Source organism: Lethenteron reissneri, chromosome 36, assembly GCF_015708825.2.
Source record: "Lethenteron reissneri isolate LAM-NWPU_2019-01 chromosome 36, ASM1570882v1, whole genome shotgun sequence".
In the NCBI taxonomy this organism is placed as follows: Eukaryota; Metazoa; Chordata; class Hyperoartia; order Petromyzontiformes; family Petromyzontidae; genus Lethenteron; species Lethenteron reissneri.
The window spans coordinates 13,581,936-13,602,142 of record NC_083814.1 but is presented as its reverse complement, the minus strand read 5'-3'; the positions used below and the strand labels follow the sequence as shown (position 1 = coordinate 13,602,142).

The 20,207-nt window shown below is 47.5% G+C and overlaps 1 protein-coding gene across 17 annotated transcripts in view; it reads left to right on the top strand.

Moving 5' to 3' along the window:
- Positions 1-20,207, top strand: part of KIF1B (kinesin family member 1B) — a 109,882-nt gene that overhangs the window by 10,132 nt on the left and 79,543 nt on the right. The window contains exon 1 of one of the 17 annotated variants that reach the window (XM_061566253.1): positions 3,494-3,601. The exons of the other annotated variants lie outside the window; for them this stretch is intronic. The gene's annotated coding sequence lies outside the window, so the exon portion shown is untranslated. Of the gene's footprint in view, positions 1-3,493; positions 3,602-20,207 lie in introns of those variants that run through there. 17 annotated transcript variants of the gene reach the window in all.

The window sequence follows — 20,207 nt, the reverse complement described above, 5'->3', positions numbered from 1 at the left end:
CTTCTCAAGCATGCCATTATTGTATTGACATGTGATTGTGGGGATAACCCCCAACAGAGGCACTAACTAGCAATACTGTACAACCAGAAGGCAGTGCTGCTCACCGGGGCGACCATGCTCTTGGTGTGTTGTGCCGCGGCGTTCGGACATCTTGCTGCCGCATCGGACACCACAGCTGTATCAACTAGCGTTGTACGAATGCAGCCTGTAGTCCATAGAATCACGTGTATCCTGTGTACATAGGTACATATATGATTTGTTTATCTTGTTTAACCACTTGAGAAATCAATAGGTCAGAGTAAGTCTCAATTCCAAAAGCGACCTGGGCATTAATCTGGTGCCAGAAGGGGGCAATGATTGTTGTGTAGAGTCCAAATTGAGTAATTTGTGGTGTCATTTTCATATTTGGCAAATTTGGACCCTGACGGTGGCTCTTGTGAATGACGTCGGGGGATCTAATGATGGCAGGGCAGCACGCGAAGCGCGTGTATCTCCACGGGTTCAAGTTAGAGATCGCTGGGTACATAGGCATGAGTCAAAACACAAAAGGCTGTCCGTTGGCCAGCCAGTGGCATTAATAGAGGAATATTGGCATCAGGGGTGATGTGTACTGGAGCAAATGCTGCGGCAAAGATGACATTAAGGGATTAGATGTCTTGATGAATCAAAACCACGACCAAAAGAGATTGCAATACATTCTCAAAATACAAATATCTCTACACAAAGTGCATGCACATGTTTTGCACCCATTATGAATTACATTTTCTACGGTTTATTGAAAGATGTTTATTTTCCCGAGGCCATGCACAGGTTATTGCAGACCACAATAACCCACTGCTCAGCGTGTGTGTGATGTAAAATCACACGCCAACACATGCACACTTCGCTATTAATGCCGTGAAGCCATATAAACGGTGTTAGACGACAGGCTTGGTGGGTGGTTGGTAGTTTTTAAAGAGGATTTACCAATTTCCCAGGTCGGTGGCTATGGTTGATAATCATTTCCGTTGAGCGCCTTACAAGGACAAATGCTGTAACACCCGGTGCTAATTGATTCCTCCTTTCATGTTGAGGACACAGCCGACCAGACCGACTGTTTTGTCTCATCCACCACACTCTTCAACCATCACCACCAACCTCAGTCAGTTCAAGAAACGTGTTAACTCTTGTCTGACAACTTTAATAGTACTGTTTGTCGCTGGCTATTTGATGTTTTGGGCCTGGTGAGCTGTACTCCGCAACTATGTAAAAAATAATATATAGCATTTGACGCAGCTTTAAGGAGCTCCGCTGCTTGATGGTTTTCTCAACCAAGCTCTACATTACTTTACCTTTGTAGTGTGTAATTACTGAGGCGCACACACTTTTTAGCGGAGGCAACACGTTTAATAAACAATCTCACTGATCACTGGGTTCTATCGTTAAGTGTGGATATACTGTCCTACACTGTTCGCTATGTGTGTTTCATTTTTGATTTAAAGCTTTCGTGACTGCAGGGATTCATATTCTTGGTTCTTTCGGTAAAGTCACGTAGAAGGGAAATAAAAATATATATACGTTTTTGTCCGATTTAATTGGTAAATACTGCATGGCATCATAATCGCCCCGAGCGGACCTAATGCAGACAGCCTGACCGTAATGGGATACCCTCACAAAATGGATTATTCACGCCAGCGCATGCCACATTTTTGCGGGGCGAGTATGGCAACCAGTTGTACGTTCACGAGTGAAACTTGTGCTGGAGCATTCGTGTGGAGATATGGGGAGCGGTCGTGGTTAGCGCCCCGCTCTATGAACCCGGCAACCCCAGTTTGATTCCTGCTCATGTCCAACGTCGGTGAAAAATAACTGAACCGATCCTGGGCCTCCGCTAAGGTCGACTTGGCCTCAAATTACGACCTGATGCAGTGCATAAACAACAGCATTGAGGAGACAAATGCCAGCTTCCTGGGGATGGTGTTGGCCACCAGCACCCTCTTGTGCCATGCCGGCCTTAATAGGTGCTCGCGAACAGCACTTGCCCCAATAGTTAAAGGCTCTATGGGGTATCTTTCTCTTTGTGTGTGTGTCAGACGAGGGTTTTACCCGTTTTGCCACGCTGTCGCAGAACTGCTTGGAACAGCTCTGCCACACGTGTCCCGCTCGGGCTCGCTGCCCGCCCTATTTAGGCCACCCCCACGTCCCTGTGTCTGGCTGGAGGTGTCTGGCTTGAGGCGCTCGCATGTGGGCAGGCATCTCTCTGTGTCCTCCTGCTGATCCACGTAGGTTACGTAACGTTTAGATGAAATGCAGTGCAGATTACAATGTTAAACATTTTGGCTTCAGACGGACACGTGTGCCAATAAATAAAATTCCTGCCAAACACGTAGTGCGACAACTAAAAAACGGTCCTGATGTAGTCTTTTTGCAGTATCCTAATATCCAAAATGAAATGTTCAGAAGCAGACGGATGCGCCAGAGACATGCGACCTTCTGTTCAATATGAATTTGAGACGGGCGTACGAAATGTCTGCACACTCAAAATAACGATGCACTCAATGGCAGCCTTCAGTGGGTAGGAAACGTGTAGATCAGTGAGGGCTTTGCACGTGACGTGTGGATCGTCGGCGCGCGTGGCCACGTGGCCGGGAGCGCGGCCACGCGGCCACGTGTGTGCGGCACGGCGGGCGAGGGCACGCGGGTTCGTCGTGGTGGTTGCTCTTGGGTGTCCAGCATCATGCTTTGCTGCCGCCCGCAATGCCCTCTGTAGGTGACTCGCAACAACTGTGTGTTGTTATTACATTAGTATTTGTTACTAGTATGCCTGTTTGTCAAGGAGAATGCCCCATGGAGTGTCAAAACTCTTTCTCAGGAAGGTCCTGCCAAGCTTTCGAAGTAGGGCCGATGTTGTTGTTGTGTAAGCCTCATTGCGTGATTTGCAGATAAATTTTCAGCATTGGGATGGCTAAATAATAATATGATATTTTATTAACATTCTAAAATCCCATTTCCTTGAAGTTTAACATAGTACCCAATTGCTAAATTTGATTGTGAGAATTGTTCATGTTACCAGTGATCTGAAATAATAATCGGCGCATTAAACACTTGTACAACCTATTAACGACTGATAATATCGTTAATAACAAGTATAAGCACCATCAATAACATCAATATAATTACCTCTGCAACAGACTGGCTAATGCACATAGAGCGAAGATGTCATGCCGGCCATCTTGCAAGGGTGAATTCATGGTGGCCATCTTGCAAGGGTGAATTCATGGTGGCCATCTTGCAAGGGTGAATTCATGGTGGCCATCTTGCATGGGTGAATTCATGGTGGCCATCTTGCATGGGTGAATTCATGGTGGCCATCTTGCATGGGTGAATTCATGGTGGCCATCTTGCATGGGTGAATTCATGGTGGCCATCTTGCATGGGGTTGTCTTCCTGGCAGTTGATTGGTTGGAGCGGTGGGAGAGCCGTCATCGTCCCTAGCAACCGCTGCCACGCCCAAAGCGTCGCTATGTCACTCGAACTCACATTCCCTTTTAACTTTTGCTTACGTTTTATTTTACGGAATTTCGCATCTTACTACAATGGCTACCTGTCTGGATTTTCTGAGGTAAGTGGCAGAGATCATGTAAACCACGAATCGATGTGAACGAGTTGTGACACTCTCCACTCGGCGTTTCCCGCACCAAATGGTGGCCCTTGCAAGCCCCCTGCCGGGATTGCTGCTGGCAGAGCTGGGCTTTTATTTAGACATTTGGCAGTGTCTGGGTGCCATGGCGACTGGTGATCTTTCCAACCTAGAATCCAGTAATTGAGAGCAAACCCCTGCTGTTACAGAAGCACAGAGTATGTCTATGGAATGTTCTATTTACAACGCCTTCATGTATTCTTTATTGCATTAAATGTCACTGCGTACATTTCAACGCTGTTCCCAAAAATAATCCTGTATTTTGAGAATATTCACATTGTGTGTGTAAGATACGTGTATATATTTAGTTCTCCTTCTTTATAATAATGCAACAATTCTGAAACAGAGTTTGAATCCTTCTTAAAGGATGTGTAATTTAAAGACGTTCATTAATTCACCGTGCGGATCTGAAGGGGTGGCTCCGATTGCGTTTCGTGCGCGCGCTCGTGACGGGCTCGCGATGCGTCGCCGTGGCGACCGCGCGGCGATGACATCAGCGGCTGCGTGGCAGTCGCCCTGCGCCCGTGGCCGCGCTGGGCCCTGGTGGTCATGCGAGCGTCACGTTTGTGTTGTTCTTATATCAATGGATCAATCTTTATTTCTGTATTGTGCCTTTCACTCGCAGAAAAATTTAACAAAATTGGAAAGAATAAAAGGTGGTAAATGGATACATCCGAGAGAATAGCAAGCAATGCTCATTAAAATGTAAAAGAAAACGTAGGAAATTTAAATCATTCTTGAAAATAGGAAAAACAATACAATTGATTTAATAAATGATTTTATATATTGTCACCTTTTCTCGGAAAACTGAACAAACAAATGGCTTGTGTGCGCAGTGCCGCGGGCGGAAGCGACACGGCAGGACAAACAGGGTTCCTGTCAACATCGTCGTTACTTGCCGAGCATCACTCCACGTTGCAATATTAACGCCACTGTCGCAAATAGCTCCCACGGCATTGGCAAGCGGTGGCCACGGCGTGGCAACGCGCCCAAACAACAATCCGTTTTGTTTTGAGTGCGCTGGAGACGAGGCCGTTATTAGCGAGAGCGGTCTTCTTTCTTCCAGCCCCGCATTTGTCCACGATAGCAGTTGGCCATCGATGATGCCCGCCGCCCCCCTGGCGTGCGGCATGGACGCGTGATGTCCGCCGCGGAGATCGGAGGCCGCACGTTTGTTCAGTCCTGGCGCAGAGAAGGGGCCGGACGGTCGTGGGGCCGATTGGTGACGTGGTCGCTAACGCACCGCCGTGTTCCGTAGGCAGCTCGCTGGTCAAGCAATTACGATTGTGCCAGGGCATTTATCATAATGGATTTCTGGAAATTCGTATGAAGGGTCCCTTCGATTAGCTAATTGAAAGGCTGCCGTTCCTCACGGAAAGATAAAGAGCCTGCATAGAACGTGCCTCCATGTTTTCATGAGCTACCGATATTTCCAATTAAAAACAATTATCGTGAGAATTTGAATTTGTGATCATGCCACAGTTTGGACGCTTGTGGCGATGGCATTGTCATTACGCATATTTTTTTCCACTAAAAGTTTTTGCCTATTTTAAATGTAGTTTAATTAAAGCAGCATTATTACAATTTACAGCATAAGTTATACTCCTAGTGTCTGTCTTGCTAGCCACACGCGCTCACTTTTCTTCCTTTGCAGGGCAGAGTGTGTCACGGTGAGCGCAGCCATCACCACTGGGGCAGTGACGCGGCCTTACGGTGGCGCGTTCGCCCCTTGGTGCAGAAGTTCGCGGTTTGAATTCATTAGGCCACCCTGGTAACACTGCAGGTGCATTACTTGTCTTGTTCACAGTGAAGGTTAGAGATCCCGTAATTTCATTCAAATTATCAGACCATTGTGTGTCACTGTCATGGTCTAAATTTCCCAAATTTGAAAAATGACCCGCATATTGCTCAATTGCACATCACCCCTTTCTGGCAGACTGTCTGTAAAGCATAGTAGCTTCGTTGTCGCTATGCGAATGGCGAAAATACCGGATGCACTCACTTATTACTACTATATTAGTACAGCCACTGCTCACGCAAGCCACCACTCGACATCACGTCAGCTGGAGCATCAAGCATGTCATCGTCAATTATACTCTTTGTAAATGCGTTATATTATATACATGTAAAAATGGCTAAGATACGATGATTAGTAACTACATGAAAAGGTAACTTTTGAGCTAATGCATCAAACAAAATAAGTTATTAGTAAATTAGTGTTGTGCTCTCACCCTGCTCTGTATTAACACGCGTTACACACGCGGATACATTCCCCAGCAAGAGTACTGCCTGGGTGCATGACTTGACTTCTGTCTCTCAGTTTTCACACTCTCTCCAAATATTAGAAAACAACGAGCCGCCCCTCAATTAATTTGCGCTGTTTAATAAACTGTGCCAGTGCAGGTGAGTATTGACAGCCGCCGCGCCTGTTAGAAGCTCATTCATTGTTCACCTCGTTAGCCGCCACGGCAGCACGGGTCACGTGCTCAATCAGAAGGGTGCCGTGTGCTGCGCGCGATGACCAATCATCCCTGTGACCTTGCTGAGCTTCCTAGATCCTCCACGTCGTGACTCAATTCCCAAAATCGAGAGCCGATTCTGCTCAAGTCCTGATGCTGACAACAAAATATAAATTAACAAGTGTATGCACACCCCACCCCCCGTCCGTATTCTCCCTCCCCCCTCCCTGATTACAATGCTAACGCAAATGAGCCGACTATGCCTCGTTCCTGTATCTGTCCCTCCATGTACAAAATTTCAGTTTTTTATGCATTCACTTGGCCACGCGACCTTCTCATTAGCAGTCAGGCTTACTTAACGCAATTGTGCTGAGCTGCCAGATGTGTATATGCAAGGACCCACTCTTAGATATTGGCCCTCCTACGCAAAGATAAATGAGATGCTTACCTGGTGCGTGTATGTGAATAGCAATGGGAGACAATGGCGGCTGTGTGGCCGTGGTGCTAGCCACGTCACCCTCTTGTCCAATGCTTGCCTTGATTTGTTTGCCGTGTTTTGCAGACATTTGCGGTTCAAATGCAGGTGTATTCATAATAAAGGTTTTTGGGTTAGATAACGTAAGTATAAATACGTCTAAATTTTGATTTAAAGCTTTCGTGACTGCAGGGATTCATCTTCTTGGTTCTTTTGGTAAAGTCACGTAGAAGGGAAGTAATAAAATAATAAAAATAAAACATAATAAAATAATAAATTGTGAGAATTATTTTTCTATGTTTTATTTTTATTATTTTATTACTTCCCTTCTATATAGATGCGTCGTAACCCTCCACCACCCGACACAGCCAATTAGTAAGGGATTTGTCTCGTAAACAAAACGCGCCAATTAGTTACTACTTCAGCCCACCGGTGTGTTGGAGAGTAAATCCACAACCGTTACAATTTGAGTAGTTGGACGTTTCGCTGGTAATTACATCCTGGCAAATCGCCCGATGATGTTGGTCGTAATTACCAGCGAACATTGTACTCAAATTGTAACTGTTGTGGATTTACTGTCCAACACCAGTGGGCTAAAGTAGTAACTAATTGGCGCTTGGTTTACATGACAAATCTCCTACTAATTGGCTGTGTCGGGTGGTGGAGGGTTATTATGAATAATTTTGGCCTCGAAAGCCTACGTGTTAAACTGCAGGTGTATTAACCGTAAAATACACGCCGTCACTGGATATTATATATCCCATTATGTAATTCGATATGAGTAGGGTTAGAGTTAGTGGGCCATTGTGTGCCAGTGCCGTAGTCCAAATTTGCCAAATTAGAAAAATTACCTCAATTAGGATAACACATAGCAACATCGCACCCCTACTACTGTGAAACTACCGCGGCCTGTGTCTGTGAAACAATTCCTTTTGTGGGATCATTGCCCGACAAGAATGGCGCAAATAGCAAATTTACTACTATACCCAAGAATGTCAGTGTGTGATGCGTGTGACGTTACTCCATGTCTACTAGCCCCCCTCATTAATAATCATGAACAGGTTACGCCCTCCACATGGACCTGCCCCTCATTCATAATCATGAGTGGGTGACGTCCTCCAAATGGACACCCCACCATTAATAATAATTAGCGGGTGACGTCACTCCACATGGGGGGACGAGGCGCCTCCTCCTCCCTCAGCGTCAACTTACAACCCTCACGACAAAGGCAGAACCCTCACGTCACGCGATCTCCGGGACGCTGTTGAGACATAGAAGTAAAAAGGACGTCATGATGAACAAGGGATTTTAACCTTTACATGAAAAAGCTCTTGTCACCGCGCCCTTACACATTGCACACGAATGGGTGCAATGAATATCACGTCACGGTCTGCTTTTCGCTTGCAAGTTTCAGATTTCTCTGCAATACACCCGTCCTTGGACAGGCAAAAGGCGAGTTCACAATAATTATTATTATCATTATCATTAGGGGTAGCAGAGGAGAAGCAGCGACCACCCACTGAGTGGAGGTTGAGTGGCGGTGATGACAGGAGGCCTTGGGTACTGGCTCTGGGGCCTGGGATCAGCAATGTCACGTTACATGCCATATGCTCTGCTGTGCTTTGCGTGTCGTAGCTGTGAATAGATGTGTAACATTACGTGGAGGTTGGATTGTCCAGCGTGGGGCTGGGTGTGGCGCATAGGAGCGTAACGCACTGCGGAAGGGAAGCCGCCATTTCACAGGAGGTGTGAGAGCTGTTCATTAGGATTCCGACGCGGTCGCGCTGTCTGTCTGGAGCCCCTCGCCGATTCAAGATGAAAAATTCACGTTTTTGCCAAAACGCGAATGTGGTGGGATTGTAAAGCGTGGTGCTCGCGTACCAGCCCCGCGACTCGCATGCAGCAATTTGAAACGTCAGATGGATGAATCGAGGCGTAATTTAGACCGACTGCTGCAGCAGAATTTATTTTTTCAATTTACTTTCAATTTGAAACGACAGTACGAAAATTTCCGTCTATTTAACGATCTTTTTGTTTTGAACGCACTGAAAATCAATCGTTTGATGTACATGATTGTAACAAACAATAGCCATGTTGTTGATAACTAATAATAATTTACAGCTGTCAATTCACTGCCTGATCAAGGCCTCCCCATGCTGTGTCAGTCGTGACGGTTATTTGACCATTCTCTTATCAAAGGAAATGTAATTTCCATTATAATTTTACGAGGGACCTTGTTAGGGAGCTTATTACAGTTGACCAGGATGATGCCTTCCAAGGGGCTTTAAAGGTTGCTTTTGTGCTCCGTGCAAGCGAGATGCAACAGGGAACCAGGTGGAGTTTTAAAGTCTCATCTCAGCAGCAGCATAAAAGATTATAATTAAAGTATGACTAAAGAGGTCATGTTTGTCATTGGTTCGAGGGCGATAGATTAATAAAGATTAATCCTACTTCAGTACAGTTGCGATTTGTACAATTCTCGTGGCGTAGGGCTGATCACGAAGGCGCTATGTTTCACAGGTGGCTATCATCTGCCAGTAGGGGCTGGTATTGCCATGTGTAATCCCAATTGAGTAAACTTGTGGTGTAACTTATCATATTTGGCAAATTTGGACGGTGACGCCAACACGTTTCCAATGGAGGATCGTTCGCGTCGACCGTGAAGCGGCCGGCGCAGGATTCTTGTGGTTCATACAGCAGCAGTCATCACTCCATTTGTGCGTTCACCATCGCGGTAATTGCTCTGCAATCTGCAGGCCACGCACTGATTATAGCTTGGTGGGTGTTTGAAGTAAACACGCGCGCTCTTGTTTTTGCACGAGTGGCTCCATTGTGCATTCTCACTCATTTATCGAGTACACATAAATGCGTTGTTTGGGTTTCCTAATGCCAAGGTGAGCATCAGCTTCATACGTTAACCCGGTCCCTTCATTGCAATGTATCCAGGTGGGAAACTGCTGATGTGTGAAATACTAAAAATATACATTATTACGTGTAGCACGCCAAGAAAACTACCCGGATATATTGTGTAAAATATTGTGTAAAATCATGCCTTTCTGGGAGTGCATAATTTCAGCAGCAATGCCTCAAGAAAATTCTGAATCGGATTCGATATTCAGTATCTCATCAGGTTTGTTGAAAGCGGTCCACAGTTTGCTTTTAATGAACCAATTCTGCTCAAATATAACCTCCCAGAATGTTGAGTGGCTGATGGGATGTGTGCAATGGGAGATATGTGGAAAGAATGCACATTCTTTCCATATACTTTACCATATCGGCACCTCGCGGTCCTGCAGGTGTGTTTCTTATTCGAGCTCCATCTCTATCTCATCCACCAACCCCTGCCTGCCTCGTTGTTGGTTGATCAACTCTCACCGCTGCGCCTGGGTGGTTCTTATTCACGTTGCGAGGACGGGCACCATGGGGGGTCTGGATTGTCTGCTGCCTTCTCAGTGGCCCCTCGTGGCTCCGTCTGTCAGAGCGAGGGTCACAGTTGGAGCTCTCAGATAGTTGCTGAGCAAAGGCCCAAAGGACCAAAACGGCCACAACAAACAGGCGTCACTTGAACTGTGTGAGGTTATTGAAAGATCTTGGGGGAAAAAAACAATGGACGGGAATTTTTAAGCGGATTAGTGTGAGGGACAAAGCAAAAGAGAAGTGAGGTGATCTGCAGTGTGGCGAGTGAGTGTGCGTGTGGCCGTGACCTGTCAGGTGGTGGTTGAAAACACTGGATGCAATGAAAGTCAGTGTCTGGTAGATGAAGTCCTTAACATGGGTGAAGCATTCAATTCGTGAAGTTCACAGTTGCAGTGATAGAAGAGTGATAAGGGGGCGACTGGCTGCCAGTGTGTAAGCAAATGGAGTGAATCGATGAGCGCTGGATTATCAATCACCCGGACTGCTTCGTGTGGAATTCTATCGGGTGCAGTGAGGTGTAGGAACTGGGTGCTCCACCCCAGATTTGACACGGACAGGAAAGCCGAGCCCGGCTCCCCCCTCATTCCGCTCCCCCACCAACGGTCCAGCGCTGCCCTTTTGCGATTCGCCTCGTTCCAGATGCGGTCCTCGCCGTTACCAACTTGTATTTGTCCTGCGGTGTAATTTGACCACTTCACGCTTTTCTCTCGTGGCAAGCGCCCGCCTTGCCACGTGGGCGAGATAACGCATGGAGATAACGTATGGAGATGACGTATGGAGGCGGTGTCTCTTCTTGCTCGCTTATGGTGCGTCGCGTGAAACTGAGTGTCCTATTTGCTTCACTGCAACGTGCAACACACCACTTGTTTTTTGCCTCTGGCGTTTTAAAAGAGACGGCATTTTTGTGAGCGTTGTTGCTCAGTGCTCGCGGCGTGCGTCTTTATTGTGTGTGTTAAGTGCGCGTGTCGACGTTGTAGGGCACGCTGGGGTTGCAATCCGGAGTGCGTCGGCTCGATTCCAGCTCCCGGCGCGGTAGTTAAAGCAACCGTGCAGGCTTTTCAAATCTCCCACCCTGCCTCTGTCCACCCAGCAGCAGCAGCATAAATGGGCATACACCGCAGCAGCAGCAGCCAGTCGACTGGCAAGTGGTGTGCATGGGGACAAAGTGTGTGCACGCCCCCTTGTTCCGACACGCGTGGTGAGCGTACGGCGAGGATGGAAGAGTCGCCCAATTCCCCTCCGCCAACAGTGGCGTGAGCGAGCGATTGCAGGACTTCGCCTTGTACACAGAGGACTGGCAATAAGCGGCTCAGCCTGCTGTTTGTTTAAAGGTCCCGCTTGTTTTTGCAGAGTATTACTTCACGCACGGTAACTCCATTTAGCCGCATGCAGCTTTTTCTGCACGTGGGATGTTTGCTTAGGGTAATAAAGTACAGTCTACAGAGGATGGTTTGATACAGCGTGCGTGTCAAACAGGCGCTGTGGCCTTGGACAGAGCGCCGTGTCGTTTGGATCTCCAGTTGGTTAAAAGGGCAGTCGGATAAACTCTCTTTTAGAAGACTGCGCACACAAGTAAAAAAACATTTACGTTTTTCAAAACGTGTTACAGCAAAATCAATGAGCATTCAAAGTCAAGAGCCATCATATTTTCCATATATTTCACATTTGTGTAAATACTCATCATTAATTGGCTGATAACATCTCAATCTATACGCCCCTTTGCTGCGGAATTGTACAGCATTGTGAGATGCAGTTTGCATGTGTGGTGCTGTCTAAAACACTGATGGTGGTGATTATCATTGTCCGTTTGATGTATGTTGAACTTCTTTTGCACCGTACATAGCCAACCATGCTAAACGGAGGTGCGTGGGGGTGTAAGGGGGGGCGAGTTTCAGGGTCGCGGAATGGTCAAGGTTAGGTGGGGGTAGTGGATTTGTTTAGATCGTGGGTGTCGAGATTTGTGAGCGGTGTCAGTGGTAAGCAAGAGAAAGTTGTTAATGAGCCAAAATTGTGGTGTAGTTTGCAAGCTGCGCTGAAACTGTAGAATTGTGTTTTGTTGTTATTGACAAAGTCTCGTGAATATAAACAAAGCATATCCCAAGTCAGAGTTGTTCTTTTAACTTGACCTCAGAAATTCCTATGGAATATCCCAGGGACCATTCCCACAACGGCCCTTTGTGCTGCTCACACAGGTCGTCTGTAACACGCCAAGACTGCAGTGAAGGCCTCTTTATTGTTAAAGGACAGAATGAATGAGGATGGGAATGGAAAATATAAGAATGAGGCAACTGAAAGCAGAGATTGTGAGCGGGGGGTGGCCGTGTTCCGGAGCCTGTTGCTGCACAATTATCCGGGGCTTCCTTGCGTTCAGAATGCAAGGTTCTGGTGTCTGTGTGCGTTTGATGACCTGAACGACGTTTTCCTCAGAAGCAAACAAGCTCGAGCAATAGCCACTCTGAAGGCTCACAATTAGGAGCTGAGAAATATGACTTGGTCGTCTCATGAGGTTGGCATACCCACACTTTATCACGCCACACGCGATTTGCCAAAAGCTAGCCGCGGCGAACCCATTTATACTGCTAGGTGGTCAGAGGCCATGTGGGGAGGGATTGGAGGAACTTGCCCCATTGTTTCAACAGCCACGCTGGAAGATGGAATCGAATCTGGAATGCAAGAGCAAATGTACGAAGTGTTTTGAGCAGAAGGCTCTAAACAACGGCGAGGAGCACAAGCGGAGAGCGCACGAGCCTCTTCGCGTGTGCCACCTAACGAGTTTGCACAGGTCCCTGGGCGCATCGTGGCGCCGCATCTTAAACGCCTCCACCAGAACTCTCCATGTGAACTCTGCCAGGCACCACGTGGGCCAGAGGGAAAGGGCTGCTTTGTTCTCCAATATTTATTTTTAAGTTGAAAACCGCTTCAATTTCCGAATGGACATCAGGTCGAAAATGCACCAGATTGCTTTGCCTTTCAAAACAAGCGCTTCGTGTGGGATGTGTGCGAGGTGACAGCTGCTTGTAAGTGATAGCCGGTGGTGCTTAGTGATTGGTTATATATTTTTTGTTTGTTTATTTCACGTCATTGGCCATAATGGAAATTGCCCAGGGCTGAGTAGCTTCATCTCATTGGCTTTAATTTCATGGTCATGGTGTTTTGTTGCAAGCCATTAAATATTTATGGTACAAAAGTATAATGAAATGAAGCAGCAAGAATCCATATTGGCATAAACATGCCTATAACTATCGCATTCATGAGCTATGGTCTGTCCACTGCTGGCTGAAGGCCTCCTCACACCGTCGCCATCCTTTGTGATCCACCAATGCATCGTACTCGCATTGTGTGATGGTCACGCGACGGATTGGAGTCGTGCGTTCCTGCTGTTTGCGATGCATCACAACTCATGTTATGAATTTTCATGGTGTCTAGCGTGCACACTTTCTCGTCATTTACAGTCAGTGTTGTTTGTTAATTATTATTACTGTTATAATTAAAGGCATCTATCATGCAAATACAGGTCTTACTTGAGCAGCAAGGTGATGCAGTGGTAATGCCCGTGTCTCGCAGCAAGGAGGGTCTGGGTTAGATTCTTGACTCGGGTGGCTTTGTGTGTCGAGTTTGTCTGTTATGCCCCTGTCCTGCATGGGCTTCTTCCAGGATCTGCAGTTTCATCCGAGAGCTAAAAAACACATATGTATTGTATCTGGTATTGGCCAAAAATGCAAATGCTGAAAATTACCTGCAAATCACTCAAATGGGAGAACACAGAGCAGCAAACACGTCGGCTTTCGCGACCAATATTATTCATGGGTTAGATCGTGTAAGTATAAATGTGTCGTAACCCTCCACCACCCAACACAGCCAGTAAGGTTTGTCACGTAAACAACGAGCCAATTACTTACTGTTTCAGCCCACCGGTGTGTTGGCGAGTAAATCCACAACATTTACAATTTGAAATACATTTCGCTGGTAACGTCGTTTTCAAATTGTGTGCAGTCTGACGTTACCAAAATGGAAATGTTGATGATTTACTCTCCAACACCGCTGGGCTGAAGTAGTAACTAATTGGCGCGTTGATTACGTGACAAACCTTACTGGCTGTGTCGGGTAGTGGAGGGTTACGACGCATTTATACTTACGCGATCTAACCCAAAGTCTTTTATTATGAACAGAGCAGCAACATCACCTCCTACTGCAAAAACGTGGCAGGATCATCTTTAAAACGAGTCCAGAGACTTGGTGAGGCTTTCCTTGGTCACCAAGTATCGTAATAATTATAAGAATATATTTGGAACTTGCTTGGAATGAACACTTCAGATTTGGATCTATGAAGCGTCCAAACGTTGTGTTTAAAAAGGTTTTTTATCGAGTGTCGTTTCCGAGAGCCTGGAGGATCGATGGCATGGAGCCAAAGTCCTGGTGCCGAGTGTTTAGCAAGCGACCGTGCGGCTTGACACAGCCGCTCTCCAAAACGTCTGTTCCATCTTCACAGCAGAGACAAGTTGGAGAGACTGGACGTGGTTTGCCGTGGGAAGCTCACAATGTCCGTGCTCATCAGAATGTCCGCGTTTCAGGTCGCTGCGTGTGCGGAGGGGGCGTAAGCGCGTTTTCAAGACGTGTTCTATAATACACAGTCGCAAGCCCAAACGCCGCAAGTCGGTTTATATTGCACAAAGCCGCTGCGAAGCCAAGGGAACCGCCGAACACTGCCCAGGCAATTGCATTAAAGTTAATAAATAATTCATTTGTCTTCCGTTGGCGAATAACGTTTCACTGCGTATCGAAGACGGTGGCTCATAAATTGTGGCTTCGAGAGGCAAAGAAAAATGTTTCGAAAGGCCAAACTTGGAAATGAAATAGCCATTTGCGATGAAGCGGCGTGGGAGTCTGGATTAATGGGCACATTGTTTTCACAGTGGCTCTGTGGAGGAGGTACGAGGTGTGGCGGTTGTCTGACATCGTCGGGCGGAGACGCCCTGTTTATTCCTTTGTGGTTCATTATTTATCAGGCTGTAGGAAATTGATTCGCGTCAGAGCGCACGCCCAACCCACCAGCCCTGGCCCAATGCAGCGCTGCTCGGCACAGGCGTGCGAGCGCTGTTGAGTATCTTGGGAGAGAGGAACACGAAAGGCGCATCTCGGGGTACAGATGCGGCTTGCACAGATAACAAACCCTACGCGCACCCTTCATCCATCATCAGCTGTGATCAGTCCACTTCTGGATGAAGGCCTCCCCACACCGTCACCATCTCACGCACCATCCATCCTTGACCTCTGCGGTGGACGTCTTCCTGGGCACGTTAAAGCTAGAGGTGGAAATTCCATTTCCCCCTGCAGGGAACCAGTTTCTCCTCAAAGGAAAACCACTTTTTACTTCGTACAAAGTGACACTAATTTTATTCACCCTGAACGGATGATGGGTTGAGTTGACCTTCAACCGGAAGTGGACATCGCATCTGCCGTTGCATCATGGGCCCACCTTTTAATGCCCTGCAAAATCGTTGATAGGATATCAACAAAACCAACATTTGTTAGAGCCATAGAACAGTGAGAAGTCAAGGTTAATGTGATGTTTTATTTGTACAGTCCATGGTGACTGGGCTCAGGCCATCAACCCGCTGCACCTGATTAGCCATTTATTCACGCTCGGCGGACACCTCAACTGACTCCCAGCTCAGGCCTCTGAAGCAGGCAAGGGCTTTGTATGATATTATCAGGCAGGTGGGTCACAAGCAGGCAACGAAATGCTGTCAGGGTATTTTAGCAATTACTTGCTTACCCAGTCTGAAGACGACTCACGAGGGTCCTGCATTGGAATGTTTTGCCAATACCAATCACATTGTGTGTGTCTTTAGCAATGGGAGGAAACCGGAGAACCCGGAGGAAACCTATGCAGAACACACTGACATTCGCACACGCATAACACTCACGCACTTACACGCACACTCATACATTTACAAACTCACACGGGCAGAACAGAGAAACTCCACTCACAAAGGCACCCTCACAGTGGGAGGATCGCTTGTCCTGCCTCTCCATCTCCTCCACGGCCGAACCCAGTTTTTCTCTCCAGCCACTTGAACGAGCCACGCGGTGTCGCTCCGGTGGTGCCGTGGCGCTGGTGCAGGGTGTGCGGTGTGACGGTGGTGTGTGTGTGACGGTGTGTGCGGTGTGTGACGGTGTGTGTGTGTGACGGTGTGTGTGCCGACGGATATTGCGATTCGTGACGATTACCTTTTGTGTTTCAGTCTATTTGGTTTTTGAAACCATATCTTTTTTTGTCTCCCCTTGATACAAAAATGGTTTTAATAATTATATTTAGTATTTCAATAGCGTCTCATTACCGTAAGATTAGATTAAGCGCTTCACAGGAACTGATGTTTGTATTGAGCTGCCGGCCAGGTGGCTCTGTGGCAGAGTGAATGGCTCGCAGTGGGGGGTTGACTCTTCCCATCATCCCTCCAAGGTTGATAAAAATTAATACCGCTTAGTGGGACAGTCAACAGTGGTTGTCTTATGGAAAGACTCGCCCCCTGCCATATGGATGTGTAATTTCCACCAATGGCCCAACATGACCACTGCCTCAATGCTCACTTGAGCAGGACATCACTTTGACTTTTGACAATTGCTACTTTGCATTGTGAAGTTTTCACATAAGACTGTTGTATAGTTTCGATTTAAAGCTTTCGTGACTGCAGGGATTCATCTTCTTGGTTCTTTCGGTAAAGTCACGTAGAAGGGAAATAATAAAATAATAAAAATAAAACATTATGAAATACAATTCTCACGACGTTTCGGCCACAATGCAAGCAGCCGTCCTCAAGTGAAGAACAGGTCTGTCGGAAAGACAGTGTCTGAATGAGCGTCTCATTATTATTTCCCTTCTACGTGACTTTACCGAAAGAACCAAGAAGATGTTGTATAGTTGTTGATCCCGAAGTCATATATTGTTTCTATATATGCACGCTCCCTGCATTTGTCATAGAGCAGTTTCCTCTGGGATAATCACGACGTCACGTATTGTACTGCATGTCACAATGGACTTGAAGGTTGCCATGGCTATTCATGCCGAGCCTTGGACTGGAAGGACCGTATTCTGCGTCACGGCTTGGCTCGGGCTCGGGTCTGGCTCAAGTGAGCCGGCTCAAACCCTCGCTTTACTTGAACTGGCTCTTAGCCACGGTATCACGCTCAGGATTCCCGTGAGCTGAGCCGAGCTCCTGCGTCAGTGGAAGCAGCCGAGCGGCTCGAGCCGGAGTATTCGAGGCCGAGGTGAGCCGAGAGCGTGGGCCTGGTGACTCGGCCCGAGCGAGCGCCGCGGTTCGCGTGGCCGCGTTGATGGGGAGCGTCGCAGGAACCGCGTCCTGGACGCCGGATCCCTCGCTCCTCTTTGCCTTCTCAAACGCCGCTTCTCCACACGCGCGCTATAAATAGCCGATGAGTCATAAATCACTGAGTAGAGGACCCGGCAACATAGGCAGCTGCATAGCACATCGGGCTAAGCAATGCAAGCACCAGAAAATATGATCGCGCAAAATCAATGCGTTCGATCACCTAATGGCTGGGATGAAGCAAATGATTAAACAGCCAATTAAGACCACGTCATCGGCCAATGTAGAGTTTTTTTTTACGAAGCAAATGGAAAATATAAACACTGCCACATTTTTGGGTGAACGTTTGTGCGAGGAAGTTTGATTGTTAGATTGTGTTGACGTCTGTAACTATCCGCGTGCATGCAAGTGTTTGCGTGTTAATATTTGTGCTGTCTGTGGTGCCCTTGTATGGACATGTGTGCGCAACCGGATGCATTCGTTCCTGTGTGCACGTCTGCATTTGTTGTATTATTCATACTGATTCTACAAAATGTTGTTTGAAAATAGGAATGTTTTTTACCACATGTTTTCTTTTTCCGTGTCCTTATTGAGAATGTAAGTGACAAAATAAATGAGCAGACAATTCACCTCCTTCACAGAAAACTTACAAATATGTTTTGCACATCCCATCGACCACATGGCCTTCTGGCAGTGAATAATTTCAGCAGCTTTTGTTCAACACAAGCGATCTTGACATACAGTGTCTCATCAGCAGTCAGGCTTGCTTAAACAGTTTGATGGCGGGTGGTGGGACTCGCACAAAGCCCAGCAGGGTGGCACAGTGGAGAGGTGGTGCATCATCTGCCAGTCATTTCTGTCGTCTCGTAACACATGGGGCTGTCCCATGACCTCCCTATCAGCGAGCTTTCCTGACGTCAGGTGAAGGCCTCAAAGTGCACTTAGCCTGGCACGAGCAGTGGTGATGTCACCATTATCTAGTAGAAAATAGCGGCTTTTGTTGTTGTGTGCCTGTGCGCTTGTATACACGTGTTTGTCTTTGTGATTGTGTGTGTTACGGGGAGCGTTATTCTAGTGTTTAGTGCGCTGCTCTATGAACTCAACGACCAGAATTCAATTCCTAGTCATGGTCAAACTAGGTGACGATTATATCTGAACCACTTCTGGGCCTCCCCTAGGTCGACTCAGCCTCAAATGAGTGCCTCGTGTGGTGTAAATATCGTTACTTGGGAGGCAAATGCGCCCGTGCGTGGTGCTGCCTACTCACCCCCTCGTGTGCTGTGCTGGCCTTCATCTGTGCTTGCTAACAGCATTTGCCTTAGCAGTCTGGTAAGGCTACACGGGGGATCTTTGTGTGTGTGCGTGTGCATGCGTTTGTGCTTGTGTGTTTTTGTGCTTGTGTGTGTGCGTGTGCTTGTGTGTTTGTGTGTGCGTGTGTGCGTGTGCTTGTGTTTCTGGCACAATTTCTGGGAATGCGTGGCGCCTTGCGGTGTTTCCGCTCCTGCTGAATCCGCAGTCCTGGTGCCACGCTTGCTGGCACCGATTGCGGCACAGCGTGTACCGAGCGGTGGTCCACGGGACACGGACAACATTCTGATCGGCAGCCACGCCGTTCCCCTCTCTACACACTGGGTTCATTTGCGGAGTTGTGCATCTGTTCACGGTTTTATACGAGTGGAGATTCTTTGTACATGGCAACGGACACACGCGTGTACATTGAAATGTGCCACTTACATCTCTTAAATGGTCCACATTGATCCACAGCTGTGCTGGCACTTGCGAAGGCCCGGTGCTGTACGGCTCTCTCGCGTTTGATGGTGGCTTTTGGTCTGGCACGTGCCTATGGCGGAACGCAAATTAAACTTCAAATGGGACGGCTCCGGACGATCGCGGCAGAGGTCAAACGAGCGGCACGCGTGTGCGCTCGTGGGGCCCGGGCAGGGAGGTGACTTTAACCCTTGACCCGTTAGTTTTTTCGAGAGAACACTCGAGACGCCATGTAATATTCATGGTTTGCTGGGCGGCTGCTTGGTGGTGGTTGGAGGTGGGGCGTAGAGAACGTTCTTGACGCGCTCCACAAGTGCAGCAGCAGCAGCAGAGCTCTCGGTCCTCCTTCCTGCTGCATCATTGCGCCTGAACGCGGGAGGCAGCTGCGATTTCATGTCAACTTCACATCAGAGATGGAATGGTGAAGGATTTGCAAAATAGAATGCGAAAAGTAGTTTTTTCAGCCAAGAATATGGTTCATAATTTATTAATAGAGTTAGGCCACGTAATGAGCTGTTGTCAAATCTGTATCATAAAGACTCTCCACTGCCTGACGTAACAAAACAAATTAAATTGTCACGGCGTGCAGGTGCTTAACGCACCGCTTGTATCGCTTCAGCTCACACCGGTGAGTGGAAGGACAAGGGGCCGTCCATAAATGACGTCACGCACCTAGGGGGGTGTCAGACATTTGTGACGATGTGTGACGAGGGGGGCGGGTGTTATAACAACACTCCTACAACAGCGCCACATTAAATACGCACTACAACGACAATAGTTTAAAGCGATTTGAAGCAAGTTTTATTAAAAAAATGGAAATATGGTTGGAGGGGGGGGGGGGCAGAGCTTTGTGACGTCATATTTGAGGGGGGGGGGGTCTGACTTTTTGTGACGTCGTGTGACGAGGGGGGGGGGGTAAAAAATCGTCCAAAATCGCGTGACGTCATTTATGGACGGCCCCCAACTCTTGCAGCCAAATTTACCGATTAGATGCGCTTTGTTTTGCCTGAAACTGCGTAAAGTCTCGTGAGTGGGGGCAGCATTCTGGAAATCAGAAAAAACAATCCGCAATGTCCGAGTGT